Source organism: Pseudophryne corroboree, chromosome 12 (genome assembly GCF_028390025.1).
Source record: "Pseudophryne corroboree isolate aPseCor3 chromosome 12, aPseCor3.hap2, whole genome shotgun sequence".
Lineage (NCBI taxonomy): Eukaryota > Metazoa > Chordata > Amphibia > Anura > Myobatrachidae > Pseudophryne > Pseudophryne corroboree.
The window spans coordinates 85,775,947-85,803,747 of record NC_086455.1 but is presented as its reverse complement, the minus strand read 5'-3'; the positions used below and the strand labels follow the sequence as shown (position 1 = coordinate 85,803,747).

General features: G+C 48.6%; 1 protein-coding gene across 11 annotated transcripts in view; it reads right to left on the bottom strand.

The window, feature by feature from the left end:
• Positions 1-27,801, bottom strand: part of LOC134980775 (protein SIX6OS1-like) — a 987,982-nt gene that overhangs the window by 806,882 nt on the left and 153,299 nt on the right. The window lies entirely within an intron of this gene.

Sequence of the window (27,801 nt, the reverse complement as noted above, 5' to 3'; positions counted from 1 at the left end):
CATGAGCTAAATTGGCAGTAACCTGTCAGCATAACTCATATCACATAATAAAGGTCTAATGAATAATTAATGTAATATACAAGCAAAAATGGACAAGACCCCATAAGGACTGAAATTAGAGGAAACACTGTAAACCAAGGTTTTCATTCAGGCCACGGGGGGATAGAGTACCCAACTTATGGATCCACCTGGATTCACGTTGTAAGAGCACTCGATCCCTATCACCCCCCCGCATCAATTTGGGAACATGATCAATTAAGATGGCTCGGATGCTAGCCACCCCATGTTTAAATGTCAAACAATGGCGGGCGAACGGTTGGTCACTACTGCCTTTCTCAAAGGCTTTTTTTATAGCGCTTCTGTGTAGTGCCATGCGTTCCCGAAACTGGCGGACGGTCTTGCCGACATACGCAAGGCCGCATGGACAGGTAAGTAAATACACAACATGGGTGGAAGTGCATGTGAGCCGATACTTAATGGCTAACTTCTTCCCAGTGAGGGGGTGATTGAACGAGCCTCCTGTCATAAGGGTGTTGCAGGTAGCGCATCCCAGGCATCTAAAACAGCCCACCTTGGTTCTTAGGAAGTGTGACTCCTGTATACCTGTCAACCGTGTGACATCCAGTTTAACTATATGGTCACCAATATTCCTACCCCTAGTGTAACTAGGTAAAAGCGACGTCTTAGCCAAGGAAGATAATGCTCCCTCTGTTTGAATGATTGGCCACAGTGATTTGGCCCTACGTACCCTCTTCTTAGTGGCTATCGAGTATCGATTAACCCAAGGGAGTTTAGGGCTAGACTGACCTTGTTGGCTATCAGACGGATTTAGGGCCTGTGCCCGTGAGACTTTGAGCGCTCTACCCTTGGCCTGTTGTAGTTCACCTAAGGGGTAACCTCGCTCAGCAAACTTAGCTTGCATACTATCCAGTGATCGATTGGTCTCATCTGGATCTGAAGTGATGCGGCGTACCCGCATAAATAGAGAATAAGGTAACCCTTTACGTAATGGGTCAGGGTGGAAACTACGGTAGTCGAGGAGCATGTTCCTGTCCGTTTTCCTAGTGAACAGAGTGGTCAACAAATTACCCTCCCTGACTGTAATAGTCACATCAAGATAATTGATGCTGGTGTCATCAATAACATAGGTAAATTGTACAGGGTGCTGCGTCAAATTATGCTCTTCCCACAATGAGATTAAATCCTCTCTAGATCCCTGCCATAATACTATCAGGTCATCAATATACCTTTTAAAATAAAGCACCTGGGACTTAATGACTGGGTCTAGGTAGAACATTCTCTTTTCTACCTGGTACATAAATGCGTTGGCATATGACGGGGCCACTGCGGACCCCATCGCACACCCCGCTAGCTGGAGCATAAATTTACCATTAAACACGAAGTAATTGCGTTTGAGGACTTTGTCAAGGAGGGACAGAAAAAAGGATATTTCAGGACCAGAATAAACTTCACTCTCCTGAATGAGAAGTCTCACAGCCTCAATTCCTGCCCCATGGGGAATACAAGTGTATAAACTGACGACGTCCGAACTGCACAGCAACAACCCCTCAGGCATAGGGCCCAAGGATTGTAGCTGCTCCAGAAGGGACGTCGTATCCTTCAAATAAGACATTAAAGATTGTATACATGGGTTAAGATACGCATCTAGATACACAGACACTGGGTGGTATAATGAACCCCTGGCTGACACAATGGGCCTGCCTGGGGGGTCCACCAGGGTCTTGTGAATCTTAGGCACAGTATAAAACAGTGGAGCCTTGGGGTGCTCAATAGTGAGGGCCCTGACCAATTCACTAGGAATAATACCTTGTTCCCTTGCCGTGTTTAGCAAAGTATCAAGCTCATTTTTGTAATCCTTAGTGGGGTCCATCGTGAGCCTTTTGTAGACTTTAGTGTCACCTAACTGGCGCTCACATTCTTTAATGTAATCAATCAGATTAAGGATCACGATGGACCCCCCCTTGTCGGCCTTACGGACAACTATATCAGTCCGACGGGACAGATCTTGCAGCGTAGCCATCTCGGATTTCGAGAGGTTGGGATAAGACCAATCAGTCCTCTGTTCAGTGTCCTCGGACTCCAACATTCGCAGAAAAGTCCGGATGGATGGGTTTAAGCTAGGGGGGGTCAAAGTTTGAGCGGGGGGCAATTCTCCTCAATTGGTCCGGGATATTCGGTGGGACCGTTACAGATGTTAGTGAATTAAAATGTTCTTGTCGCCTTAAGGACCTTCCTAGACGGTGTACTTCAACTTTCCACTCCAAAGGATCAGGATAAACGGTGGGGACAAAGGACAGTCCTTTTGCTAATAAGCGATATTCTGGCTCAGTTAGAGGAGTAGAAGATAAGTTAAATACTAGCTCCTTAAGGCTCTCGGTGGTTTTGGTGCGGAGGATTCTTTGATTCTGCCCCGACCTCCGCGTCCTTTCCCTCTTCCTCGCTGGGGGGTGCGATTGGAGCGGGTATGGATTCCCTGCGGGCCTTGGCCTAAAGGGAGATTACCGTCTGAATAAGAGGTAGCACCCGTGGTACCATCGGTGTCGCATGCTGAAGTACTGGCTCCTGTCTGTTGTTCTCTTCGCCATCTTGAGTTAGATCGCCAGTTAGATTGCTTGGAATCCTGCGATGTCCGAGTACCACCTAACCACGGGTAAACTTGCCTTTGTTGGTAATCTCTCTGAACAGTTACAAGTTTGTCTTTCTTAAAACGCACCAGATCCTGGCGATACTGCTCAATCTGTGTGGTAAGCTTAGTGACCCAATCAGTCTGAGTGTCCAGTAATAGTGTGGGTTTATGTTCACCTTCAAAGAGAAATAACTGCTCACGCACCAGGTTAAGTTCTCTGGTCGACTCCTCCACTACCAGCAGTAATAAATCCATAGAGCATTTATTAAGGATCGCAACCCACCACCGGCAGAAAGCTGTGTTAAATCTGCCTATGGTCGGTGAGTTGCGGATCCTGAATCCCCTTGGGATAAGGTTGCTCCGGTAGTAATCGGATAATGAGATGCCATGGTAGAGAAAATCTACCTCCCTTTGTTTCATCTTGAGCCACTTTCTGAATAGTTCTTCACTCGTATTTTTTATGGGCTCATCCTCCAACCGCTGGACCACTAGGATGGCATTAGCTTCGACATCCGAGAAACTCAGGCGCTCACTGGCATCCCTCTGTATGAGGTCCAGTGCTGCTTCACTGGCGTTCGCTGCCTCCATGTTGCTAAGGTGCTGGGTGCACCGTAATAGATGTCAAGGCTAGGAGAAATGTCCACTGGCACTGATGGAGTGTAAACGTGCTCAGACACCACTAAAAAGACACTAGTGCCACAAGCTACTGACAGTGATTAGCTTGCAGTCCAATAAGGCCCGTGATTGTTCAGTAAGGAGAAAATGTATGATGGTGCCTTGGTCAGGAGAGGCGTCACTGCTGGACGGCACTAATGTAGTGACATCAGCCTGGCGCACACCCCTGACCGATAACGAGGAGGCTTGTGAGTTGCCATGGTGACGGACTCCAGCCTCGGGTTCATGACGTCATGAAAGCGCGACGAGGGAACACTGCTGAGCGTCCGGACGGACAGGATGGCGCCGCTGAGCAGGTGAGTCACATTAAGGTTCACTGATTGTTTGTTAATGTTGGTGTATATATGTACCATCTGTAGTTCAGCTAGGGTTATTGAGGCCCTGAGGAAGGGGTTGAGCCCCGAAACATGTCGGTCGAATAAAGCTGACTTTTCTTCAATACTAATTAAGCCTGTCTGAGTGCCGCCTTCATTCCACATACTATATATATATATATATATATATATATATATATATATATATATATATATATATATATATATATATACACACACACACGCTAGGTGAGTCATCGCGCCCTACGGGCGCTCTTCACACCGTCGCAAGGGGCTACACCCCTTTAACCGTTACACGCCCTTGGGGCGTGCAATATTTTTATTATATGGAGTATTACCTCCAATCATAATTTTGTGTGTGGTTAAATATTGCAGGGACAAAGGGTGTGGGATGGTTAAGGGGCCGTAGCCCCTTGTGACGGCATGACCATTTCACGCAAGGCCTGATTAATCACCTAGTAGGTGCTGTGGTTGGGGAAGTGGCGGGTGCAAGGGAGATGCGGAGGGGCGATTGCGGGGTTGCCGCGGGTGGGGGAGGGTGTTGGTAGTCACCGAAGGTGAGGGAGGGGCGGGGTGCTGTGGGTGGGGGAGGGGTGCTTGCAGAGGGGGCGCGGATGGGGGATGGGGTGGGTGCAGAGGGGGAGCGTATGGGGGAGGGGTTGCAGAGGTGTTGCGGGTGGGGGAGGGGATATGTAGATGCTGTTGGTGGGGGGAAGGGCGGGGCGGCAGATGAAGGGGGTCTGGAGGAGCTATCTGTGGGGGAGGGGCGTATGCAGGGGAGTGCATTTTGGGGAGGGGTTGCAGAGGTGCTGCGGGTGGGGGAGGAGTGGTTGTGGGGTGCCGCGGAAGGGTCTGCAGATGATGTGGGTGGTGGAGGGGTGGCTGCGGGTGGGTGGCGAATGGGTGAGGGGGGCAGGAGGTGCTGTGGGTTGGGGAGGGGTGGGTAGTGGGGGCAGACGGGGTGCTACGGATGGGGGAGGAGGTCGGGACGTGTTGCGGATGGGGGAGGGGCGAAAAAGTGGGGGCCATAGATGGGGGATGGGTTCCGGAGGTGCTGGGAATGATGGAGGGATGGGGGTGGCGCAGGTGGGGGAGAGGCAGATGCGGGGCTGTTGCAGATGGGGAAGGGGTTATGGAGGAAGTGCAGGGGGGTAGGGGTGGGTGTGGGCGTGCTGCGAGTTATGTAGGGGGTCGCGAGGCGCAGTGGGTGGGGGAGAAGCGGCCGGGGGAGTGGCAGATGCGGGGTACGGCGGATGGGGTTAAGAGGTGCTGTGGATAGTGGAGTGGTAGGTGCGAAGGTGGTGTGGTTTGTGCAGGGGGGCGGGGGTGCCGTGGATGGGGGTCCGGTGGTGCTGGGGTGTGGTGGGTGGGGGAGGGCTGCTGTGGGTGGGGGAGATGTGGGTGCAGGGGTGCCGTGTGTGTGGGAGGGTGCTGCGGGTGGGGAAGGTGCGGGTGCTGGGGGTGCTGCGAGTGTGGTAGCGGGTCGGGAGGCACGGAGTTGATGCGGGTGGGGGAGTGGCAGGTGCGGGGGTGCCGCGGTTTGGGTAGGGGTCTGGAGGCCGCACGGGTGGGGGAGGGGCGGGTGCGGGGATGCCGTGGATGGGGACCGGTGTTGCTGGTTCTCCGGGGGTGGGGGAGGAGCGGGCTGCCAGGGGTGGGGGAGGGGCGGGTTCGGGGGTGCTGCGGGAGGGGAAGGGGCAGATGTGCTGAGAGTGGGGGTAGGTGGTCGGGAGGCGTAGCGGGTGGGAGAGGTGCAGGGTTAACATGGGTGGGGGAGTGGCAGGTGCATGGGTTCTGCGGATGGGGTGTGGTGTCCATAGGTGCAGCGGATGGTGCAGTGGCGGGTGCGAGGGTGCCACGGTTTGGGTAGGAGGTGTGGAGGCGCCACGGGTGGGGGAGGGGGAGGTGCGTGGGTGCCACGGATGGTTGTGGGGTCTGGTGGCGATGCGGGTGGTGGGGGGCTGTGGGTGGAGGAGGGGTGCGGGTGGTGTGGGTGGGGGAGCGGCAGGTGCGTGGGTGCTGCGGGTGGGGAAGGGGCAGGTGCGGTGGAGGGGGGACCCAGGGTGCTGCGAGTGGGGTAGAGGGCAGGGGGTGGGGGCGGAGTGGAGTTGACGCAGGTGGGGAAGTGGCACGTGCGGGGGTGTCGCGGTTGGGGGATGGGGTCCATTGGTGCTGTGGGTGGTGGAGTGCCGGGTGCCGCGGTTTGGGTAGGGGTCTGGAGGCGGCACGAGTGGGGGAGGGGCGGGTGCGGGGATGCCGTGGATGGGGTCCGGTGGTGCTGGTGCTCCGGGGGTGGGGGAGGAGCGGGGCTGCCGGCGGTGGGGGAGGGACGGGTGTGCTGCGGGTGGGGAAGGGGCGGATGTGCTGTGAGTGGGATAGGTGGTCGGGAGGTGTAGCGGGTGGGAGAGGAGCAGGGTTAACATGGGTGGGGGAGTGGCAGGTGCGTTGGTTCTGCGGATGGGGCGTGGTGTCCATAGGTGCAGCGGATGGTGCAGTGGCGAGTGCGAGGGTGCCACGGTTTGGGTAGGGGGTGTGGAGGAGCCACGGATGGGGGAGGGGAGGGGGAATTGCGTGGGTGCCACGGATGGTGGTGGGGTCTGGTGGCGATGCGGGTGGAGGAGGGGCGGGTGTGGGAGAGGGGTGGGGGTGCTGTGGGTTGGGGAGGGGCAGGTGCGTGGGTGTGGAAGGGGCAGGTGTGGTGGAGGGGGGACCCAGGGTGCTGCGAGTGGGGTAGGGGGGCAGGAGGTGCAGGGGGTGGGGGCAGAGTGGAGTTGACGCAGGTGGGGGAGTGGCAGGTGCGGGGGAGTCGCGGTTGGGGGATGGGGTCCATAGGTGCTGCGGATGGTGGAGCGGCGGGTGCGGGGTGCTGTGGTTTGGATAGGGTGTCTGCACGCGCCACGGGTGGGGAGGGGCGGGTGCGGTGGTGCCATGGATGGGAGTCTGGTGGCGTTGCGGGTGAGGATAGTGCGGATGTGGGGGGAGGGGGGGACTCAGGGGGTGGGATGTACTAACCTCTGCCACTGCGGTATCTGGCTTATTGCGTGTCTTCTCCTCGCTAATAGGATCGCCGTCCGCTGGGTGGGAGGTATGGGCCTAGTTCGGTTGGGGTCTGGGACTCCAGGTCGACAACAAAAAGGTCGACACACCTTAGGTCAACGTCAAAATGGTCGACACACCTTAGGTCGACATGGACAAAAGGTCGACATGGACAAAAGGTCGACATGGACAAAAGGTCGACCGGAACAAGGTCGACTTGGAAAAAGGTCGACATGGAAAAAGGTCAACATGGACAAAAGGTCGACATGGACAAAGGGTCGACTTGGAAAAAGGTCGACATGAGTTTTTTATGTTTTTTTGGTGTCGTTTTCTTCGTAGAGTGACCGGGAACCCCAATTAGTGCACCGCTTCGCTCGCCATGCTTCGGGCATGGTGCCTTCACTCCGCTCCGCTCGGCACAGATTACCGTTCCAATCGTAGTCCACGTGGATCGTTAAGTATGAAAAGGTTCCAAAAAAGAAAAAAAATTGTGAAAAACTCATATCGACCTTATTCCATGTCGACCTTGTTCCTGTCGACATTTTGTCCATGTCGACCTAAGGTGTGTCGACCAATTGACGTCGACCTAATGTGTGTCGACCTTTTTGTTGTCGACCTGGAGTCCGGATATCGTTCGGTTGTGGGATGGGCTTGTAGGTGTTGCACGTGGGGCGAGAGGTTTGTTTGGAGGAGTTGTGGGTGTGCGTGGGTTGTGTTTGTTGTAGTGGTGTGAGGGTTAGGGGTTCATGAGGTGTTGGGGTGGGGTGTAGGATGTGCAGGGATGGGGAAGGGTGTGTGTGGGGGGGGGGAGGGAGTGTTCGTGTGTGTGAAGGAAAAGAGGGGGGGTTGGTGTGTGGAAAAGTGGAGGTGTGCCTCTGGGGTGTATGGCTGTAGCAGATGTGGGTAGTCGGTACTCCCTGCCTGTGCAGTGACCTAGTCGTTTGGCTGCTGCGGGAGGGAGATCCCGCTCAGCAGCACAGTGGCTGGAGCAGTGTCCCGTCCTGGCTCCGGGCGGGTGCACTTGGTCTGGCCTCCACAGTGTATGCCTGGCGCCGGGGATGTGAATGGGGCTGGTGGCACGCGTGTTCCCAGAGTTGCGGGCTGGCTGTGAGGGGGGCGGCATAGTGGTGTGGCCGGAGCGGTGCGAGGCGGCATGTGCAGCGCTATGTATGTGCGGCGCTGTGGATTGGTGAGTGTGGTGCTCCGTCCCGCTGTACCCGCTCGTCCCCTGCTGCCGTCCTGCGCGAACCCCCACTGGCTAGATTCGGTAGGGAAAGTGTTGGGGGGTGCATAAGGGAGGGATTCCTCAGTGTGGGGTGTGGGTGTCAGGGGGCCAGGAAATTGCGTCCAGCGGTGCTTGGAAGTTCCCTCCGCATAGCCTGTGTTACCCTTCCTGCTGCTGGCTAGAGCTGTGTGTGCACCACACCATGGCCACCCCTCTATACTGTGCCAGGGGGCATTATTTACTTGCCTCTGGTGCTGGCACAGGCCATGGTGTCTCCCCCCCGTAGATGCTGCTGACTCCGCCCAGCGTTAGAGGCCCTAGGCGCTTTGTAGAGACGTGCAATGATATAAAGTGATTAGAAAACACTCCTCATCCCTTGCATGAGTGGCAGCTCGTAATACAAATGTTGTGTTTGGCGTACAAATAAACAAAAAAATAAGAATTTACTCACCGGTAATTCTATTTCTCGTAGTTCGTAGTGGATGCTGGGAACTCCGAAAGGACCATGGGGAATAGCGGGCTCCGAAGGAGGCTGGGCACTCTAGAAAGATTTATGACTACCTGGTGTGCACTCCCACTATGACCCTCCTCCAAGCATCAGTTAGGACACTGTGCCCGGACGAGCTGACATAATAAGGAAGGATTTTGAATCCCGGGTAAGACTCATACCAGCCACACCAATCACACCATATAACTCGTGATAGGAACCCCGGTTAACAGTATGATAACAAAAACGAGCCTCTGAAGAGATGGCTCACAACAAAACCCGATTTTTGTAACAATAACTATGTACAAGTATTGCAGACAATCCGCACTTGGGATGGGCGCCCAGCATCCACTACGGACTACGAGAAATAGAATTACCGGTGAGTAAATTCCTATTTTCTCTGACGTCCTAGTGGATGCTGGGAACTCCGAAAGGACCATGGGGATTATACCAAAGCTCCCAAACGGGCGGGAGAGTGCGGATGACTCTGCAGCACCGAATGAGAGAACTCCAGGTCCTCCTCAGCCAGGGTATCAAATTTGTAGAATTTTGCAAACGTGTTTGCCCCTGACCAAGTAGCCGCTCGGCAAAGTTGTAAAGCCGAGACCCCTCGGGCAGCCGCCCAAGATGAGCCCACCTTCCTTGTGGAATGGGCATTTACAGATTTTGGCTGTGGCAGGCCTGCCACAGAATGTGCAAGCTGAATTGTATTACAAATCCAACGAGCAATAGTCTGCTTAGAAGCAGGAGCACCCAGCTTATTGGGTGCATACAGGATAAACAGCGAGTCAGATTTTCTGACTCTAGCCGTCCTGGAAACATATATTTTCAGGGCCCTGACAACGTCTAACAACTTGGAGTCCTCCAAGTCCCTAGTAGCCGCAGGCACCACAATAGGCTGGTTCAGGTGAAACGCTGACACCACCTTAGGGAGAAACTGGGGACGAGTCCTCAATTCTGCCCTATCCATATGGAAAATCAGATAAGGACTTTTACAAGACAAAGCCGCCAATTCTGATACTCGCCTGGCAGAAGCCAAGGCCAATAACATGACCACCTTCCACGTGAGATATTTCAGATCCACGGTTTTTAGTGGCTCAAACCAATGTGATTTTAAGAAACTCAACACCACGTTGAGATCCCAAGGTGCCACAGGGGGCACAAACGGGGGCTGAATATGCAGCACTCCTTTTACAAATGTCTGAACTTCAGGTACTGAAGCTAGTTCTTTTTGAAAGAAAATCGACAGAGCCGAGATCTGTACCTTAATGGAGCCCAGTTTTAGCCCCATATTCACTCCTGCTTGCAGGAAATGCAGAAATCGACCTAGTTGAAATTCCTCTGTTGGGGCCTTTTCGGCCTCACACCATGCAACATATTTCCGCCATATGCGGTGATAATGATTTGCTGTAACCTCTTTCCTGGCTTTAATAAGCGTAGGAATGACTTCCTCCGGAATGCCCTTTTCCTTCAGGATCCGGCGTTCAACCGCCATGCCGTCAAACGCAGCCGCGGTAAGTCTTGGAACAGACAGGGCCCCTGCTGTAGCAGGTCTTGTCTGAGCGGCAGAGGCCACGGGTCCTCTGAGATCATCTCTTGAAGTTCCGGGTACCACGCTCTTCTTGGCCAATCCGGAACCACGAGAATTGTGTTTACTCCTCACTTTCTTATTATTCTCAATACCTTTGGTATGAGAGGCAGAGGAGGGAACACATAAACTGACTGGTACACCCACGGTGTCACTAGAGCGTCCACAGCTATCAACTGAGGGTCTCTTGACCTGGCGCAATACCTCTCTAGTTTTTTGTTTAGGCGGGACGCCATCATGTCCACCTGTGGACGGTCCCACTGATTTACAATCATTTGGAAGACTTCTGGATGAAGTCCCCACTCTCCCGGGTGGAGGTCGTGCCTGCTGAGAAAGTCTGCTTCCCAGTTGTCCACTCCCGGAATGAACACTGCTGACAGTGCTAGTACATGATTTTCCGCCCATCGGAGAATTCTTGTGGCTTCTGCCATTGCCATCCTGCTTCTTGTGCCGCCCTGTCGATTCACATGGGCGACTGCCGTGATGTTGTCTGACTGGATCAGCACCGGCTGGTGTAGGAGCAAGGATTTTGCTCGACTTAGGGCATTGTAAATGGCCCTTAATTCCAGAATATTTATGTGAAGGGAAGTCTCCCGACTTGACCATAGTCCTTGGAAGTTTCTTCCCTGTGTGACTGCCCCCCAGCCTCGGAGGCTGGCATCCGTGGTCACGAGGACCCAGTCCTGTATGCCGAATCTGCGGCCCTCCAGAAGATGAGCACTCTGCAGCCACCACAGAAGAGACACCCTGGTTCTTGGAGACAGGGTTATCAAGCGATGCATCTGAAGATGCGATCCGGACCACTTGTCCAACAGGTCCCACTGAAAGATTCTGGCATGAAACCTGCCGAATGGAATTGCTTCGTAAGAAGCTACCATCTTTCCCAGGACCCGCGTGCAGTGATGCACCGATACCTGTTTTGGTTTCAGGAGGTCTCTGACTAGAGAAGACAGCTCCCTGGCTTTCTCCTCCGGGAGAAACACTTTTTACTGGACTGTGTCCAGAATCATCCCCAAGAACATTAGACGTGTCGCGTGAGAGTGATGGGGAAGGAGGATTTAATACAAAGGAAGATGCACATGATTGTATGGAATATTTGACCCAAAATTTTACCGCAAGGCCTGACATCAGTGACAATCCACTGGAAGATGCAGAACTCACGTTCTACACTGACGGTAGTTGTCATAGACAGTCAGACTCGGGAGACTTGTGTACTGGATACGCAGTCGTAGATGACCAAGACACCATAGAAGCGGAACCGCTAGGTCCACCTCACTCAGCCCAGGTTGCTGAACTGGTCGCCCTAACCAGAGCATGTGAATTGGCTAAGGGTAAGTCAGCCAATATCTACACCGATTCTAGATACGCCTTCGGGGTAGTACATGATTTCGGAGCCCTATGGCGCCTCAGAAATTTCATGACGGCAGCTGGTACACCGATAGCGCATGCAGCTTATATAAAAAGGCTTCTAACAGCGATACAGGAACCCGACAGAGTGGCTGTTATCAAATGTAAAGCACATACATATAGCCAAGACCAAGTATCCCTTGGTAACAGCCGAGCAGACGAAGCCGCAAAGCTTGCAGCTGCTACCCCCATACAGACAGACACCACACAACTGATGGTATTTAATACCATCAACACACAGAAGTTGTGTGAGATGCAGAATTTGTGTTCCACACAGGAAAGAGCAGTCTGGAAGGCAAAGGGATATGGCCAGGAGTCCTCAGGGCTCTGGACGGATGGACATGGTAAACCAGTGGCCCCCAGAGCATATCTTCCATGTCTGGCTGAAGCGGCTCATGGGTTGACTCATCTAGGCAAGGAGGGAATGTGCAAATTGGTAAGAGCATACTGGTGCGCCCCAGGATTCTCCTCTCATGCGGGTAAAAGAGCAATGTCATGCCTTACCTGTCTGAGAAAGAATATTGGAAAAGCAATACCTACAGAACCATCCCATATCCCACCTGCCGGCGGCCCTTTCCAGGTAATACAAATTGACTTCATTCAATTACCCCCATGTCGAAATTTGAAATATGTACTTGTTTGTATAGATGTTTTCTCGAATTGGGTCGAAGCATTTCCAGCAGCTACAAATACCGCTATGTTTACAGCAAAAAAAATTGTACAGGAATTTGTATGTAGATATGGTATCCCTAGAATCATTGAAAGTGATAGGGGTACCCATTTTACCGGTGATGTCTTTCAAGGAATGTGTAAATTAATGGGTATTGATAGCAAGCTGCACACTCCGTACCGTCCACAGGCGAGTGCGAAGGTCGAAAGAGTGAACAGCACTATTAAAAATAAATTGAGTAAAGTAATGGCAGAGACAGGATTGACGTGGCCAGAAGCTTTACCCAATGTTTTGTATAGCATCAGAACCACTCCCAGGTCCCCTCTTAACCTGTCCCCTTTTGAAATTCTGTTTGGTCGACAACCGCATGTCATGATTAACCCTCAGGATGATTTGAAATGTAACAATGAAGTGACTGTAAAATACTTGATTAACATGAGTAAGCAGTTGAGGAATCAAAATGATAATCTGAAGTTGGTGATTCCTGATTTACCAGATAGTAATTGTCATGACATTGAACCTGGGGATTATGTAATGATACGAAATTTTCTACGCTCAGGTTGTCTTATTGATAGATGGGAAGGACCATACCAGGTCTTATTGACTAGCACCACAGCATTGAAGGTTGCTGAGAGAGAGACTTGGGTCCATTCATCCCACTGCAAAAAGGTTGCTGATCCAGAGAAGTCCCGTGATAAGGAACAGACGGTAGAGGTTGTATCACTGGAGTGTCTGTTCCAGGAGGACTGAGGCGGCACCTGAGCCTTGAAGACCGAAAACAGCTGTCGACTCCCTTCTCCCTTTTATTGTTTTTCTCCACTTCCCATCCCCTCTCCCTTAAAATTTCTTTTTCCCCCTTCTCATCCTTCTCTATTTCCTCCTCAAAGATGGACTTGCCCCAAGAGACTGTGATCCGGATTTTGATGTTAACCCTGATGCTGACCAGAGCAGTCTGTTCCGGCGAGAGTACCATAGAGGTCGAGAGAGGTTCTGGAATGGGTTCCGATTATGATGATGGAGGCGTAGTTTTCCAAGATCAACCAAACCAACAAGCAAAGGCGAGTATCAGAAAACGATCCGATAGAAGAAATTGTGATGGATTGTTAGCTGAAGAAAACTGTATCTGTAGGCTCTGTGACAATTTGATTGAGGATGGGTGCATAAAGAAATGCCAATCCAGTTTTAATATCCATATGGACCGGCATCCATTGAGTGACTATCACTCCTTAGTGGGTAACGTATTAAACCAAACAGATTGTTGGGTATGCTCTCAAGTACCTCAGGGTCATAGCAAATCAGGGCTAGTACCATTTCCTTTAACGTTAGGGGAGGTACTTGAGCTAAGTGGTGGGAGACCGGTGGACCGGAGGTTTAACATCTCCAGCCCTCCTAGTTTGAAGCTCCACCAATACCATGTGGATAGGTCCCTCTTATGTTTTAATATCTCCAATCCCCGTAAGCCGGGAAATTGGGAAGTGTCATGGAGCAACCTTACCATGACCTTTTCACACAGAGCAGATAAAATGCCTACAGATACAGAGCTTGTACGCCACATAGCCAGTAGAGGAAAATCTTTCCGGTATCGATATACCTTAGGGAATAGGATTACTAGAGTTGGAGAAGTATCACCAGGATACTGTGCACATATCGTACAGTCTGATACGTGCATTAAGCAGATGGAAGAATTAGGGTCAGGAGATTTCACCTGAAAGTTTGGTTAATATAGAATGTCCCTGAACGGAGGAATCCCTCTTTGTATTGTGCGAAGGGTCTAACAGGAATCATACAGCAGTGTTTGGTACCCATCGGAAGAGTATTTAATTAACAATGTTCCGGTGTTGGTTTGGAGCGTATTAATCGCTCGTGCGGATAGTTATGGACATAAGAAGTTTATGTCCATTTCTATTATTTACTCATACTCAGGTATGCGGCGGGAAACCCAGTTTCCCACCCACCTGAGCTGTTGGAAATCGTCACAGCCCACCTGTATGAATCAACCTATGACCTTTTGTTATGATGCGGGGCCGAATTCCTTCGTCCAATGGACAATGGGATTGTAGGGACTATGAGATTGCATTGTGTGTGGGGCATAAATAGGCAGGCCGACCATATCCAACTTCACTCTCATCAACGGTTTTCTTGCTGATAATCGGGAGCTGGATATCGAGGCGCATGCGATCATACCCTTTGTGCGTAAGTTTCTCTCCGTAATCATTGTCTTACTGTGAGCCAATCTCTCTCTCTCCGTCTCTCTCTCTCCGTCTCTCTCTCTCCGTCTCTCTCTCTCCCTTCTATTTCTCTTGTATCTCCCATTGACTATTATCGCATTGTATTAGATCAGCATAGTATTGTATTGTATTTCTTGTATAGTTATTTGGTTAGGAAGTCTCTGTTATATTGTAGTGTATCATTTGTACTGTGATTCTTTTTGCGAGTATAATAGTTATAATACAGATAATAGGCTTTGGACCCTAAACAGGTATCTGTGTATTTTTCTCATAGTGTTAAGTGTTCACTTGAGCGTCGGTGACGCTCAAGCAGCTTTGTAGTTAGTCAGGTTACACAAGGTTGCACTTACACCCTGTATTCACATTAAGGTATTCTGTGTATTACTTTGATAAAAGGTTTAGACATAAAGGTATGGCGTTGTGAGCATCTGCGCCGCTGGTGATCTCCTCGTGGTCTCGAGCGTCCGCTACGACGTAGCGAATCATTACTCTAGTCATCGCCAATAACGTGTTGTCCTGTGATCACTGGGCCGTGAGCGAACGTGACGCTTGAGCGTCTCGCCTTCGGCTGAGCGATCGTTACGCAACTAGCGTACCCTTACGGTACTTCTTAAGTAAACAGCGTACAGCGTTCTTAGACTTCATTAAGGGTTGTTTATACGACAAAAGAATTTAGCATTGTCAATTGGGGACTCGTCCTGTCCTTCTCATATCTGCACTAGGTAGATCAGCAGACATTATCCCCCAGCAAAGGGTGGGAGGTTGTCTCGCAGTGCTGACGGGATAAGCGTCTGCTTCGCTTAGATAAAGAGTGCTGAAGGAATCCGGGAACCGGAAGTAAGAACAAAAACGCTTGTGTCTTTTAAAACTGTTTATTTCTCTTCTGTCTTGCGTATACACGCACACATACATATATATCTGCATTTCTTTTTCAATTTCGTATATCACTATTCCTGTTTGCCAATTTTTATAGTTGATAGAAAGTACTAAAAGAGATTTGCTGTTATTTCATAGTAGAGGTAATAGTTAAAGTATAGACCAACACACGGCTTGTCTGGGAGATAAGGCAGTCAGTGTGGTGTGCGGTAGATGATCAGGGATCATCTACATTGATAAAAGTAGAAATTGTGTTACGGTGGATCTTTTGTTTTGCGTACACGTGTCTCTAACAGAGACTAGCGTACGCAATCCAAAGGCAGACGCACGCAGCGTACATTACGCAACGTAGCGTCCGGTTATGCCCACGTAGCTCAAGTTGTGAAAAGGCGATAAGTAACGCAAAGGCGATAAGTAACGCACAGCGGTAGATAACGCGACGCGGTAAATAACGCAAATCTATTTTTGGAAAATTTGAAATTTAGTTTAACAGATCCTGCTCCTAATTGGTAACACAGCTGGGCTAAAGAAAATTTCTGCGCAGAAATAGATATAGAAACGAAAGTATACATGTGTTGAGTGAGTGTGTTTTTGTATACATAAGTTTATATAACTTAGAGGTTGAACCAAAAAAGAAATCGGGTACTCGTAAAGGACATACGTGTAAGTGACATATACGGTGGCTAGGGAGGCATCCCTGGTTAAATAATATTTGAGCATTAGAGTATAGCGGACCACAAGGTAACAAGACCAGGAGGTCACAAGGTAAGGTCACAAGGTACAAGAAGGTCCGCTATAAAGGTACAAGAAGCACAACCCCGGGGGTTGGTGCTAAAACCCATATAGGCCATTGGAAGCTCTGGCTGAAGGAATTCGCAGCCGCAATTTTCGATTCCATTGATCTCTCAGTACATAACAGGTAGTGCTTATGTACTGAACGATTGTACCGCACGTAATTGTGTGCAGTAGTTAGTAATCTGACCTAATACCATTAGAGTAAAGTGGTCACAAACGCTATTTGTACATTCTGACGTGATTTGTGTAATTTTTTATTTTTAAAGGGAAGTTCGCTGGTCACTCAGGAACTATCTAACAACCCCACCTTTACTGGAAAGAGTAAGTGTCCTGCGGGTAACCCTCGTATGTTCCAGTAAACAGAAGGTTTCTGGTAGGGCCCTGTATCGAGTACGCCAGCACCATATCGGTGTGATCAGGTCGTATTGGTCGAGGTGGGCGAGTGAGTGGGGTACTCGGTAAACCGCCACCGCCGGCCTATTTTGAATAATTTGGTTTGCTGTAAGGGTTCGCTGAAGACCGTGATATAAAGATCAAAGGAGTAGTAAGCAACACCTGCAGATTATGGGGGCCAATTGTTCAGGTAGGGGGCGATCAACCTCGGTTCGGGTTGATTCAGAGAACCGACCAGTCGGGTCGGCAAGGTACATCATGTGTGAAAAATACGGAAGTCACACAGAGGTTTTATGTGATGAATGGGAGAGAATGACTGTACAAGACAGGGAGAAATTCCCAAGAATAGGTAGCTTCAGTCCAGAAGTGTTACAAAATTTAAGGAGGAGGATATGTCTCATAAAATCAACAAAGAGACGAATTCAGCATCATGATTATTTACAGTTGTGGCAACAGGAAGGTGAGATACAGAGAGGTTTGGCTCTGGCGGCGGGATCTGGGGCAGTCAGGAAACTGATAGCCACAGCCCCGCCACCACCATACATAGCAGGAGAGAAGTTGATTACGGAGAGAAACGCACTGGGTTGTAAAACACAAACACTTAGTAACCCTGTAAATGTTAATGATGTTAACCAAGTAACCCATGCAATTACTAACCCGTGCAAGATGTACCCTGTTTTGAACTTTCCTCAGGAGTGTGATCAAGAAGACGATCCAGCAACAATTTCAGCTCTCTCTCTAGCGGCCACCATAGCAGAGACCACAGTAGGCACAGCAACACCCACGAGATTAGCGAAGGCCCCTAGCGGAGGGATAGGTGAGGTCGTGTCAACGGGTAAGTACGGCACCATGCATTATACCGATACAATTTCACCACAAGTTGTAGAATCTACACAGAATGAGGTTGTTAGAGTTAACCCTGTTAGAGTAATAGCAGTTCCCAATGGGAAAACAGATGTATCAGGAGCCACTCCCATAAGGAACATTGCCATGTACACTCCATTTTCCCGAATGGAATTAAGAACAATAGTGTCCGAATTTCCTGACCCCAGGAAAGACTTAGTTGCTAGCCAAAAATACATCAGGGATCTAGGTAACACTGTAGAACCCAACAACAAGGATTGGCAGATACTGCTAAGAGCTTGTTTACCTCCAAATGTCGACTCAGTTCAATTCTTAGCTGATTGTGGACTAGATAAAGATGTACCACTTTCAGATGTGTACAACAAAGATAACGTAAAAAGGATAAATTTACAGCTAAAGGAGTATTTCCCAGCCGTTGTTAAATGGAACAAAATATTCTCCATTAGACAAAAAGAGTCCGAAACGGCAACAGAATATTTTCATCGGGCACTATTAGAAATGGCAAAGTACACTGGAATAGAAGACATTAGGACCAACCCAAACCACCAAGAAGTAGCAGTATCTGTACTGATGGATGGTTTAAAGGAAACATTAAAGACGGGTTCAGACCACGCAACCATGTTGGCGAGGTCTGTCGGTGTCCACATTGAGAGAGGCTGCTATTGATCACGACAGAAACATCACTAGACACAGGGAGTCGCAAAGTGATAAGTTGATGTCAGTAAGTATACAGGCGCTGACCACAAGGCAGCCTGCGTATGTACCACCGAATCCTGTGGGTAAGTCAAGTGTAATAACATGTTTTTCTTGTAACAAACAGGGACTGTAGAACAAAGAGTGTACAAAGATCTTTTCAACCCCCTAGACAACGACACGACACACGACATTGGGAGCAGGGTCCACAGAGGCGGAGTTTTGAGCCACATACAGGGGAAACAAAAAGATACCCCCCGAACAGAGATTGGCATGCCTCTAGTAGTTCCCAGCTAACTCCCCCACAAGTAGTTGCTGCCAACGGGATTCAGGGAGGTCAACATACCCAATAGGGGTGTGGCCATACCTGTAATCTGCAGCCAGTTAAATTGATTGCCAGTCTTGGAAGTGAACCAGAGATTGCAATCAATGTAGCTGGTAAAACCTTAAACTTTCTTGTAGACACAGGGGCGGCCAAGTCAGTGATAAATTCGACAGTGGGCATGAGAACCACTGGTAGGACAGTTCCAGCCATGGGAGTAACAGGAGTAGTCCAGCACTACCCTGTTAGCAAACCAGCCGAGATTACAATAGGGCCTTTGCATACCAAGCATTCGTTTTTGCTAGCTGCATCGGCACCAACCAATCTCCTGGGAAGAGACTTACTATGTAAAATGGGTTGCGTCATTTATTGTACTCCTGAAGGTGTATTCTTGGACATTCCAGAGAATCACGCTCAGGAAGTACGAGACATGTTAGACTCCCCATCAAAATTAATGTCACATCCCATTATGACAAATAGGAATCCATCCCAAATAGAAGAGATGACATCTCAGATACCAGAGTCACTTTGGACAAAAGATGGACAGGACACTGGATTAATGGCAAACGTAGCTCCAGTAGTTGTACAAGTAAAAGATGGTAGGATAGCTCCAAAAATCCCACAGTATCCTCTGAAGCCAGAGGTGGAGTTAGGAGTTTTCCCAGTAATAGAGCGCTTGCTACAACAGGGCATTCTAGTAAGAACGTCCAGCACAGCAAATAGTCCCATCTTCCCTGTTAAAAAGAGTGGGGGGAGGGGTTACAGGCTAGTGCAGGATCTAAGGGGGATTAACAAAATAGTTGAGAGTCAGTTCCCCGTAGTGCCTAATCCAGCTGTCATCCTAATGCAAATTCCTCCCACTGCCAAATTTTTCACTGTTATTGACCTCTGCTCCGCATTCTTTTCGGTACCTCTGCACCCTGACAGCCAATATTTGTTTGCATTCACATACAGAGGAGTCCAATACACGTGGACTCGGTTACCCCAAGGTTTCATAGATAGTCCAAGTATATTTTCTCAGGCTTTGCATGATTGTTTACAGTCTTTCCAACCGGAGAGTGGATCAGTATTGATACAGTATGTAGATGATTTACTACTGTGTTCAGATTCGCTGGAAGCTTCCCTGAAGGATACGAAACAGCTCCTGTTTCATCTTTCAGACACAGGACATAAGGTTTCCAAAGACAAGTTGCAATTATGCCAAACTAAGGTAAAATATCTGGGACACTGTCTAACACAAGGACTGAGACACCTGACCGCTGATAGAATCCAAGCCATTAGAGACATGACACTGCCACAAACCCAGCAACAGATCAGGACGTTTTTAGGAATGTGTGGGTATTGCCGTAATTGGATCCCAGGGTTTTCCATATTGGCGTTACCTTTGCAGGAAATGGTCTCCTCAAACAAACCTGATAGGATCTCGCATACAGACGAATCCGAAACAGCATTTGAGAGACTCAAACAGTGCCTAACGCAGGCACCAGCACTAGGTATGCCAGACTATGGGAAACCCTTTGAACTATACGGAACAGAAAGTGCTGGTTGCGCAGCAGGTGTACTAACCCAAAAACACGGTGATATCAGCAGGCCAGTTGCATACTACAGCGCTCAGCTAGACACGGTAGCGCGATCCCTCCCCACATGCTTGCGTAGCGTTGCGGCGATAGCATTGCTAGTGACAAAAAGCGAAGATGTCGTGCTAGGCCACAACCTCACAATCCATACACCACATGCAGTATCTGCCTTATTGAATTCTGCCCAAACCGGACACGTCTCATCAGCAAGGTTTACAAGATGGGAATTGGCATTAATGGCCCCAGTAAACATCACCATAAGGAGATGCAGCGCATTAAATCCTGCAACATTTCTCCCAGGTGTGCCTGGTCAGACACAAAGGGTGGAAGGTGAGAGTGATGGGGAAGGAGGATTTAATACAAAGGAAGATGCACATGATTGTATGGAATATTTGACCCAAAATGTTACCGCAAGGCCTGACATCAGTGACAATCCACTGGAAGATGCAGAACTCACGTTCTACACTGACGGTAGTTGTCATAGACAGTCAGACTCGGGAGACTAGTGTACTGGATACGCAGTCGTAGATGACCAAGACACCATAGAAGCGGAACCGCTAGGTCCACCTCACTCAGCCCAGGTTGCTGAACTGGTCGCCCTAACCAGAGCATGTGAATTGGCTAAGGGTAAGTCAGCCAATATCTACACCGATTCTAGATACGCCTTCGGGGTAGTACATGATTTCGGAGCCCTATGGCGCCTCAGAAATTTCATGACGGCAGCTGGTACACCGATAGCGCATGCAGCTTATATAAAAAGGCTTCTAACAGCGATACAGGAACCCGACAGAGTGGCTGTTATCAAATGTAAAGCACATACATATAGCCAAGACCCAGTATCCCTTGGTAACAGCCGAGCAGACGAAGCCGCAAAGCTTGCAGCTGCTACCCCCATACAGACAGACACCACACAACTGATGGTATTTAATACCATCAACACACAGAAGTTGTGTGAGATGCAGAATTTGTGTTCCACACAGGAAAGAGCAGTCTGGAAGGCAAAGGGATATGGCCAGGAGTCCTCAGGGCTCTGGACGGATGGACATGGTAAACCAGTGGCCCCCAGAGCATATCTTCCATGTCTGGCTGAAGCGGCTCATGGGTTGACTCATCTAGGCAAGGAGGGAATGTGCAAATTGGTAAGAGCATACTGGTGCGCCCCAGGATTCTCCTCTCATGCGGGTAAAAGAGCAATGTCATGCCTTACCTGTCTGAGAAAGAATATTGGAAAAGCAATACCTACAGAACCATCCCATATCCCACCTGCCGGCGGCCCTTTCCAGGTAATACAAATTGACTTCATTCAATTACCCCCATGTCGAAATTTGAAATATGTACTTGTTTGTATAGATGTTTTCTCGAATTGGGTCGAAGCATTTCCAGCAGCTACAAATACCGCTATGTTTACAGCAAAAAAAATTGTACAGGAATTTGTATGTAGATATGGTATCCCTAGAATCATTGAAAGTGATAGGGGTACCCATTTTACCGGTGATGTCTTTCAAGGAATGTGTAAATTAATGGGTATTGATAGCAAGCTGCACACTCCGTACCGTCCACAGGCGAGTGCGAAGGTCGAAAGAGTGAACAGCACTATTAAAAATAAATTGAGTAAAGTAATGGCAGAGACAGGATTGACGTGGCCAGAAGCTTTACCCAATGTTTTGTATAGCATCAGAACCACTCCCAGGTCCCCTCTTAACCTGTCCCCTTTTGAAATTCTGTTTGGTCGACAACCGCATGTCATGATTAACCCTCAGGATGATTTGAAATGTAACAATGAAGTGACTGTAAAATACTTGATTAACATGAGTAAGCAGTTGAGGAATCAAAATGATAATCTGAAGTTGGTGATTCCTGATTTACCAGATAGTAATTGTCATGACATTGAACCTGGGGATTATGTAATGATACGAAATTTTCTACGCTCAGGTTGTCTTATTGATAGATGGGAAGGACCATACCAGGTCTTATTGACTAGCACCACAGCATTGAAGGTTGCTGAGAGAGAGACTTGGGTCCATTCATCCCACTGCAAAAAGGTTGCTGATCCAGAGAAGTCCCGTGATAAGGAACAGACGGTAGAGGTTGTATCACTGGAGTGTCTGTTCCAGGAGGACTGAGGCGGCACCTGAGCCTTGAAGACCGAAAACAGCTGTCGACTCCCTTCTCCCTTTTATTGTTTTTCTCCACTTCCCATCCCCTCTCCCTTAAAATTTCTTTTTCCCCCTTCTCATCCTTCTCTATTTCCTCCTCAAAGATGGACTTGCCCCAAGAGACTGTGATCCGGATTTTGATGTTAACCACGATGCTGACCAGAGCAGTCTGTTCCGGCGAGAGTACCATAGAGGTCGAGAGAGGTTCTGGAATGGGTTCCGATTATGATGATGGAGGCGTAGTTTTCCAAGATCAACCAAACCAACAAGCAAAGGCGAGTATCAGAAAACGATCCGATAGAAGAAATTGTGATGGATTGTTAGCTGAAGAAAACTGTATCTGTAGGCTCTGTGACAATTTGATTGAGGATGGGTGCATAAAGAAATGCCAATCCAGTTTTAATATCCAAATGGACCGGCATCCATTGAGTGACTATCACTCCTTAGTGGGTAACGTATTAAACCAAACAGATTGTTGGGTATGCTCTCAAGTACCTCAGGGTCATAGCAAATCAGGGCTAGTACCATTTCCTTTAACGTTAGGGGAGGTACTTGAGCTAAGTGGTGGGAGACCGGTGGACCGGAGGTTTAACATCTCCAGCCCTCCTAGTTTGAAGCTCCACCAATACCATGTGGATAGGTCCCTCTTATGTTTTAATATCTCCAATCCCCGTAAGCCGGGAAATTGGGAAGTGTCATGGAGCAACCTTACCATGACCTTTTCACACAGAGCAGATAGAATGCCTACAGATACAGAGCTTGTACGCCACATAGCCAGTAGAGGAAAATCTTTCCGGTATCGATATACCTTAGGGAATAGGATTACTAGAGTTGGAGAAGTATCACCAGGATACTGTGCACATATCGTACAGTCTGATACGTGCATTAAGCAGATGGAAGAATTAGGGTCAGGAGATTTCACCTGGAAGGTTTGTAATATGGTCATGTCCTTCTCCGTCCAATATGTTCTCCCCGATGATGCATATTTCATATGCGGGAGAAAGGCGTACAAGTGGCTTGCCCCAAACTCTGAAGGATTGTGTTATATTGGAAAAGTATTGCCTGAAGTGATGACTGTTACACATGACAAAATGAAGGACATACACCGTGGTGCCCAAGCTCCTTATACTCACACTCATTACGAGCACCGAGTTAAAAGACAACTGTCAGAAAGGTTAGAGCATCCGGCCTCTGATCTTATCCATGAATCCACCGGGATTCAGGTTCTGGTAGCGTTAGATTTCACTCGCACCGCTTGAGGAGTGATGAATTATAGATACATTTCCGCACTCGCCAATTTGTTAGATAATATCACTGAAATGTATGATGACACGTTCAGATACACTGGAAGAGAACTTCAAGCTTATAAAACAGAACTAGTTCAGCATAGGATGGTTCTTAATTATCTTACAGCAGTAACAGGCGGATATTGTGTTACATTGGCAACACAGTACGGCATAAAGTGTTGCACGTATATCACAAATAGCACCGAGGATCCGGTAGAGGTCATAGACCAAAAGATGGACGATATTCTCCAATTAAAATGGGAATTTCGCCGAAAACACAATCTCACCCTTGCCGCTGTAGGTAATGAGCTGACTAGTTGGGTGTCATGGTTGAACCCGCGAAATTGGTTCTCCGGTTTAGGAGACTGGGCTCAAGGAGTCATAATGGATGTTGGAAAGTTTCTCCTATGTATCTTAGGTGTTGTTATATCTATTGGATTGATATTTAGATGCGGGCAGGCTTTAATGAGGTGCAAACAAAGTACAAAAGTGATGAGCTTGAGGAGTGAGGAAACCGTAATTAACCTGGATTTGATTTATGACCCAATGATAGAAACCATGATGTGATGAAAATGCGATTATAAGGTCCGTTTCTTTCACCTGTTTTTCTGCTTTTTCTCCAAGATACAAAGACCCCCTTGGACGAGGAAGTTGACGAGACGCTATACAGACAACAGACAAGCACCAAAGATGAAGTTTTGACAACCTATGATATGGACACTTGATGAACTTTGCCATGGATCCCCAGTTTCCCTAGTATTTTTAAACTCACGCTAGCCCAACATTTTTTGTAAATCTGATGGCACTGACAAAGCTATTTGCTCATGCCCAAGGAGCAATACAGCGCAAAGACGACTCTCAACAGATACCGAACAAAACTTCAACAACAGATGTACATTTCCCTGACATAGAATACCTCCGCATTTACCGTAATTATGTCTTTTCTTCATTTCTACAACCCTCAGGTAATGACACACATAGTATAAGGAATACAGGCACAGATATCAGCAATCACATATTCCCCCATTCATGTATCATCAACTAAAATGTGCTCCCCATTTTGTTCAAAAGCCGAAAAGAGCTCGGTAAAGTTTGACAGCCCATCCACAGACCTGTACCACGGGATAAGAAGGAATTCAAATGTATACTTCGCAATACCTCGAAGCTTGATTTACCACACGTACGGCACGATGATACATGACCCCCCCAAACATGGACTCATACACACATGCTTCTGCTATCTCACTAGGTCATACCCTCTTCACACCTACTCCTCTCTTCTTCCTTACCCAACCATGGAAATGAATTAACCCCTGACATATATTTTTCTCCTTTTTGAAATGTTTTGAAGGTGGCAGTTATTATTGACTGCCAAAGGGTGGACTGTCAAAGTCAGAAAAATGTTTCTATACACATTGCCATATTTGCACCGCACACTGGTCTGCGCTGCGCATGCGTACGCTCTCCCGTGAAGGCGCATACCCGCAATAGCGTGCACCCGCGGACGCACGGTATGCGTATTTACGGTAGAGTTTATGTAGCCGTAGCGTGCGACTCATTCGTTACATATTTTCACAATTAATGTAGTTTGTAGACCATGGTCCCTTTGATAGATTCTGAAAGTTTGGTTAATATAGAATGTCCCTGAACGGAGGAATCCCTCTTTGTATTGTGCGAAGGGTCTAACAGGAATCATACAGCAGTGTTTGGTACCCATCGGAAGAGTATTTAATTAACAATGTTCCGGTGTTGGTTTGGAGCGTATTAATCGCTCGTGCGGATAGTTATGGACATAAGAAGTTTATGTCCATTTCTATTATTTACTCATACTCAGGTATGCGGCGGGAAACCCAGTTTCCCACCCACCTGAGCTGTTGGAAATCGTCACAGCCCACCTGTATGAATCAACCTATGACCTTTTGTTATGATGCGGGGCCGAATTCCTTCGTCCAATGGACAATGGGATTGTAGGGACTATGAGATTGCATTGTGTGTGGGGCATAAATAGGCAGGCCGACCATATCCAACTTCACTCTCATCAACGGTTTTCTTGCTGATAATCGGGAGCTGGATATCGAGGCGCATGCGATCATACCCTTTGTGCGTAAGTTTCTCTCCGTAATCATTGTCTTACTGTGAGCCAATCTCTCTCTCTCCGTCTCTCTCTCTCTCTCCGTCTCTCTCTCTCTCTCTCTCTCCCTTCTATTTCTCTTGTATCTCCCATTGACTATTATCGTATTGTATTAGATCAGCATAGTATTGTATTGTATTTCTTGTATAGTTATTTGGTTAGGAAGTCTCTGTTATATTGTAGTGTATCATTTGTACTGTGATTCTTTTTGCGAGTATAATAGTTATAATACAGATAATAGGCTTTGGACCCTAAACAGGTATCTGTGTATTTTTCTCATAGTGTTAAGTGTTCACTTGAGCGTCGGTGACGCTCAAGCAGCTTTGTAGTTAGTCAGGTTACACAAGGTTGCACTTACACCCTGTATTCACATTAAGGTATTCTGTGTATTACTTTGATAAAAGGTTTAGACATAAAGGTATGGCGTTGTGAGCGTCTGCGCCGCTGGTGATCTCCTCGTGGTCTCGAGCGTCCGCTACGCCGTAGCGAATCATTACTCTAGTCATCGCCAATAACGTGTTGTCCTGTGATCACTGGGCCGTGAGCGAACGTGACGCTTGAGCGTCTCGCCTTCGGCTGAGCGATCGTTACGCAACTAGCGTACCCTTACGGTACTTCTTAAGTAAACAGCGTACAGCGTTCTTAGACTTCATTAAGGGTTGTTTATACGACAAAAGAATTTAGCATTGTCAGGATATTCAGAATCCAGCCGTGCTGGTGCAGCACTTCCTGAGATAGTGCTACACCCACCAACAACTGTTCCTTGGACCGTGCCTTTATTAGGAGATCGTCCAAGTACGGGATAATTAAAACTCCCTTTTTTCGAAGGAGTATCATCATTTCCGCCATAACCTTGGTAAATACCCTCGGTGCCGTGGAGAGTCCAAACGGCAGCGTCTGGAATTGGTAATGGCAATCCTGTACCACAAATCTGAGGTACTCCTGGTGAGGATGGTAAATGGGGACATGCAGGTAAGCATCCTTGATGTCCAGGGATACCATGTAATCCCCCTCGTCCAGGCTTGCAATAACCGCCCTGAGCGATTCCATCTTGAACTTGAATTTTTTTATGTACGTGTTCAAGGATTTCAAATTTAAAATGGGTCTCACCGAACCGTCCGGTTTCGGCACCACAAATAGAGTGGAATAGTAACCCCGGCCTTGTTGAAGTAGGGGTACCTTGATTATCACCTGCTGGGAATACAGCTTGTGAATTGCCGCTAGCACCGCCTCCCTGTCTGAGGGAGCAATCGGCAAGGCAGATTTTAGGAACCGGTGGGGTGGAGCCGCCTCGAATTCCAGTTTGTACCCCTGAGATACTATTTGAAGGATCCAGGGATCCACCTGTGAGCGAGCCCACTGATCGCTGAAATTCTTGAGGCGGGCCCCCACCGTACCTAGCTCCGCCTGTGGAGCCCCACCGTCATGCGGCGGACTTGGAAGAAGAAGCGGGGGAGGACTTTTGCTCCTGGGAACCTGCTGTTTGTTGCAGCCTTTTTCCCCTACCTCTGCCTCTAGACAGAAAAGACCCTCCTTTTCCACGCTTGTTTTTCTGGGTCCGAAAGGACTGAACCTGATAAAATGGCGCCTTCTTAGGCTGTGAGGGGATATGGGGTAAAAATGCTGACTTCCCAGACGTTGCTGTGGAAACTAGGTCGGAGAGACCATCCCCAAATAATTCCTCCCCCTTATAAGGCAAAACTTCCATGTGCCTTTTGGAATCTGCATCACCAGTCCACTGGCGAGTCCATAAGCATCTCCTAGCAGAAAATAAGAATTTACTTACCGATAATTCTATTTCTCGGAGTCCGTAGTGGATGCTGGGGTTCCTGAAAGGACCATGGGGAATAGCGGCTCCGCAGGAGACAGGGCACAAAAGTAAAGCTTTTCCGATCAGGTGGTGTGCACTGGCTCCTCCCCCTATGACCCTCCTCCAGACTCCAGTTAGGTACTGTGCCCGGACGAGCGTACACAATAAGGGAGGAATTTTGAATCCCGGGTAAGACTCATACCAGCCACACCAATCACACCGTACAACTTGTGATCTAAACCCAGTTAACAGTATGATAACAAAAGGAGCCTCTGAAAGACGGCTTCCTACAACAATAACCCGATTTTTGTAACAATAACTATGTACAAGTATTGCAGAATAATCCGCACTTGGGATGGGCGCCCAGCATCCACTACGGACTCCGAGAAATAGAATTATCGGTAAGTAAATTCTTATTTTCTCTATCGTCCTAGTGGATGCTGGGGTTCCTGAAAGGACCATGGGGATTATACCAAAGCTCCCAAACGGGCGGGAGAGTGCGGATGACTCTGCAGCACCGAATGAGAGAACTCCAGGTCCTCTTTTTGCCAGGGTATCAAATTTGTAGAATTTTACAAACGTGTTCTCCCCCGACCACGT